Source organism: Pinus tabuliformis, chromosome 8 (assembly GCF_031772625.1).
Source record: "Pinus tabuliformis cultivar Carrire ecotype Pingquan chromosome 8, CPIR1, whole genome shotgun sequence".
Classification (NCBI taxonomy): Eukaryota; Viridiplantae; Streptophyta; class Pinopsida; order Pinales; family Pinaceae; genus Pinus; species Pinus tabuliformis.
Genome location: NC_142294.1, coordinates 561,345,926 through 561,351,229, shown reverse-complemented (window position 1 = coordinate 561,351,229; position 5,304 = coordinate 561,345,926).

Below are 5,304 nucleotides of genomic sequence, written 5' to 3'. Positions count from 1 at the left end.
TACTATAACGCACGTCAGTCTTTTTTCTAGAAAGGAATGAGTAATGACATTCAAAAATATGTAGCAAAATGTGATCAATGCCAAAGGAATAAAAGTGAAAGCGTTAAGACCCCTGGCCTACTCCATCCCTTGAATATTCCTAATCAAAAGTGGGAAGAAGTATCAATGGATTTTATTGAGGGATTACCTATGTCAGATGGAAAGGACAAAAGAATTTTGATCTCCACAACTATAATAAATAAATCCTCCACATATATAATTATAATGACTAGTTCATCCTTCATTATCTTGATGTAGAGGCTTGAATCAACCAAACTTTTGACAAAGCCAATCGTTGAAATATAGGCATCCATTCTTGCGTACCAAACCCTAGGAGCTTGCTTCAATCCATATAGAGCTCTCTTTAGTCTGCAAACATGAGTATCCCTGCTATTTATTTCAAAGCCTTTTGGTTGTTCAATAAATACTTCTTCACCAGTGGTTCCAGTTATAAAGGTTGTTCTAACATCCATTTGATGTATATTCCATCCCATAGTTGCAACTAGCAAAACCAAAGATCTAACAGCAGTATACCTGGCAGTGGAAGTAAAGGTTTCTTCATAATATATTCCTCCCTTTTGATAGAAACCCTTGCAACAAATCTTGATTTTTATTTGTCTATGCTTCAATCAATGACATGTTTGATTTTGTAAATCCATTTGGAAGTGACAACGGATTTCACTAAGTCTAGGAACAATTTCCCAAACTCCATTGTTAAAGATATATTGATATTATTCTTTCATTGCTTTCTTCCATTCTTCTTGATGAGCATTTTCTTTTAAGGTAGTTGGTTTTGCTTCGATTAACTTCATCATATATGCTTCATATCCTGAGTATATTTTTGGTCTTTTGCTTTCTTTGAAAGTTCCTTTTGTTGCCTCATGTCCTTCAACATATTCAAGTTATATTTTAACCTGTTAGAGCCTAGATTTACCTCAGGCTGAAAAGGTAGGATCCAGGGCCAACATCAAACCACGCTCAACCTGGTAGCTAGCCCTACCAGGTCAGGAGAGGGCTCTCTCCGAGTCAATCTCAGCAAATTGTGATCGATGAGGGCTTGAGATGACTGATAGAAATACTGATATTAGGCTAGGTATAAGTGCAAGAGAATTTGATTTGATAAAATGATGAATTTGTTGGCTCAGATCGAAAGATGGCTTTTGGGTGCGGGGATTGAGCCTCAGTCCCGTAAAGATCTCGATGGGGCAAGGTAGGCAATTGTTTTTGGAACTTAAAATTGAATGAGATGGAAGGAATAGATAGGTGAGGTGTTGAAGAGGGAAAGATAAACCATGGATCCTCCCCAAACAGCTGAAAACATCAAATAACTAAAGCAAACTTCAAGTAGAGCACTGCAATTTCAATGGATTCTACTTACACTCTTGTTTGTTTAGTTCAGAAGAAACAAGATAGATAATGGCATACATGACATATAAGCAAATTCACAATTACAAAGAGAAGCACTGTACCAAAACAAATTGCCACATGAATCCCAAAGAGTGCTACAAATCCTGGTCTCAATTCCTTAGCCAAAAATGTTGATATGAATGTACAATGAAGTTCTTTTCTTTCTCAAGAGTCCAACCATGCTAATGACTGAAAAACAACATAATATAGACAAACATAGCTCATCCTTGCCTCTAGGGGTCGAGCTCACATGTTTAGGAGCTGATCCAACTGAATCTAAACTGAGGACTAGAAAATAGGCAACATCACAGGATGCCTCTAGAAACAAGGGAACTGATTCATTTAGTTTCAAACAACCTTTAAACTGATAAATCTACCTATACAAGTGAAAATTTAACGTATTTACATCATGATCTATCAATGTTCATCAAGTTACATCACAAATTTGCCATTAGGAAAGTAAAAAGTCAAACTAGGCAAAGCTGGGCAAAAAACAGAGCAAAACTTGGTGAAACTGGCAATTTTTCCTCTATGCGCTGCACCTGATTCTCTATGCATCGCGCCTGTTTGGACCCACTTTTGGAGGCCTTCCCAATGTCCAAATGAGCTCTATGTGTACTTGTTGGAAAGGTCTACCTGTCTACTTTCCAACCCAAGTGGAATTTTTCAATTTGGCCTCCATTTTCCCCTCCAAAATTCCATTCTCCCAACACTGCTTCCTGTGTGTCAAAATAGGGGCAGTGAGGTCATTTTTTGAGTGTTTTTTACCTCTTTTAGGGCTCAAAACCTGCCCAAATTTCTTGGCCATAGGTAGGAAAGCTTAATTTTTCATGCCAAATCCAAAAATGTTGAGTTTTTGTGATTTGGAGGCTCCTAGCAAAAGTGAGCGCCATGTGGAGCGGCGCATAGAGCAGAAATTTCTGTGTTTTAGCCCAAAAATTTCAAAAATGCAAAAAGTGTCCCAAATTTTTTGAAATTTGGGCTGAGTGCTCTCCATCAAGTGTTGTGTTGGGCTAAGGAAGCCTCAGCCAAGATCTGAAGTTGATCATACTCCTTTTGCCTCTTTGATGCCTTCTTCAATTTTGCTTTCAAATTCTTGATTCTCGCCTTGCAAACTTTGTTCCTCGCCATGTAATGAACAACCATGTGTCTCAACAAGTCTTTCTCCTTGTTGGCCTTCTCCAATAATCTCTCTAAGTGGATATTGACTCTTTCGAGCCAAGACTCCCGATCAGCATTGATCTCTTGCTCCAATCAAGTGAACTCCACCCTCCTCCTTTGGGCAGCTTGGCGATTCTCTCGAATGTTTTGCAACTCTAGAATCACCTGCTAGTCCTAAAGCTGCTTATTCCTATGCTCTAGGTACTGTATAGTCCATTGGGCTCTATCCAAGCTGGTAGACAAGCTATCAATGTTTGTCTGTTGCTCCTTAATGATTTCTCTAATATTTGTGCCCATATCGGTATCATCACCCTCAATGAGGATGAAATCAGTCTCCTGCTCACCTGATGGTCCTTCCTCCTGTAGTGGCCTCTTGCCTCGGTCCTGAACCTGCTGTGCTGATGATAGAAGCGAGGCCCCTTCCACCCCGGGTGGAGATAACACTCACTTTGTTGTTGCAAACAACCGTCTAGTGCCCTTCTAATAGGTGATGAACACTGGCACACTAGCAGTCTGTGTCTCATGGCCCTCATGTTGATAGGAAGGTTCACCTGTCCCATGTACAGCCTCTGATGGTCCCTGTGAAGCTCTGAAAAACTCACGAGAGATGAAGTCATCCCAAGTGATGCCCTATAAACCAAGCTGGTGAATGACCACAATTTTGATGAGAGAAAAATGGTAAATACTGTTAAACTGCTGTTGAGGAGTCTTGTGTTGCACAAGGGTGGTCATCTTCTCTATGTTTCGGCATATGAAGGGATGTTCATCATCCATACCCGGGTAAAATGCATCAAAAGCCTGATATGATAAGCATATAAGCGGGAGAACCGACCCTCACAGGTGAAATACTTCATGATGAGTTTCATTAAAGGAGCATATTCATCTTTGAGGTACCGAAAAGGAAACACTCTCTTGAGCTGTCTCAAGAAGTTGGGTTTGATGGACGGTTCATAGTGCTGCCGGTCAATTTTCTGCCTCTTGTTCCATGGCTCTCCAATGTTAGGTATGCCGGTTGCTAATGAAATGGATTCTGGTGTTAATGTGAAAGTGACACCAGCAAGAGTGGCTTGATCACCATGTAAATGCAGTACAAACAAGCGGGCCAACTCATGATGAAACTGAATATTAGCAACCTTCTCACAAAATTCATAACATGACTAATGCTGGAAACAAAAGATGGCAAGAGGGCAGGCCTGTAATTCAACAAGAGTGGTTGGTTCTTCTCTGATATGTTTGCCACCTCTATGAGGCCTCCTGGGTGCATGTCCCTCTATGGGTGAGTCACTTTGGGTTTCCTCTTCATAATCATATGAAGGATCAGATGCCATGGCTACTGGTAGATAAACTGCTTTGGAGAAGTAGGTGCTGATATGTCAAACTATCTTGCACTGTTTTTGGTGATGTGTTTGACCTCTGCCACCAAGGGAAAACAGTGAAATGAGGGACTGTAAAGGGAGGGAAAAATAGTGGAGAATTTAGGGAGTGTTGGGATAGATTTTAGTTAGGGAAATATGGGATGTTTTGGGAGTTTTTATATAGGATTAGGGTTTGGGGATTTACATTTGAGAGTTTGGAAAAGGGAATTTAGGATAGGAGATTAGTGAGTTTAGGGGGTAGGGGAACTTAGGGAATAATGAAATCAAGGGACAAATGGGATAAGGGAGTGATGGAGGAATGATAGACTTGGTAGCAAAATAGTTAATCAAACCCTAGGCAGCAAGTTTCTTTGAGGAATTTCAAATGGTAGGGTTTGACTTATTTAAACAATCACCATGTAACACACACCATCAAACAATCATCAAACTTGGATAGAAAACAACATTGGAGGCTCTACCTACTTGTATCAACACTGATCCATGGGATTTGGGGCGATTGGAGCGAGTTTGGGCAATGTTCGGGCTCTCTGGCTATGTGCGCCGCGCCCCACATATGCGTCGCGCCCGTGCTTTTTTACACTGTAAAATGAGGCCCAATGTGTCACGCCCGGTGAATGCGTCGCGCCTCCTGCCTAGTGCGTCGCGTCGATAACTTGAAACAATTTTCACCCAAATTTCCCTCTTACTCACCAAAATCACTTTGCCTTGCTTCTCTTTGCTCTTGGAGTGAAAATGAGTTTCAAACATTTGGAGAAATGATTTATACATGGAGCTTTTAAATTTTATTTTTGCCAAACCCACTTTCATAATGTTTTGTAAATGACTTTATTTCAAACTCTGTTTTTTGGACTTTTTCACTTCTTTTGAGTTTTATGATGAACTAAATGACCTGAGCTTTGCTTGTTTTGCAGGTGTTGGAGCTTCTGGGCTAAGGAAAGAAACCAAGATTACAGATGAAGGAATTTACAATGAGGAAAACAAAATTTTCATGATTTTGTACAATAAATGCTAAATACTCTGTTTTTTCCTCAAAACAGAGTTTTGAGGAAAAACACATTTTCGAACACTTGGCGATGAAATTTATTGATGTTGAAACCTCCTCATGTCCTGCTGGTAATTATTGGACACTTTGAAACATTTTTTGACGAAACCCTAATGAAACCCTAGACCTAATTGACAATGAAACCCTAAAGACAACCTTTGCAATTTTAAGATAAAAGAAGACTGTATATGTTTTTTTTTAATGAACAAACATGAGCCAGTAGGTAAATGACATGAGGGAAACTATACAGCAAGCCACTACCGTCAGATGATCCATGCT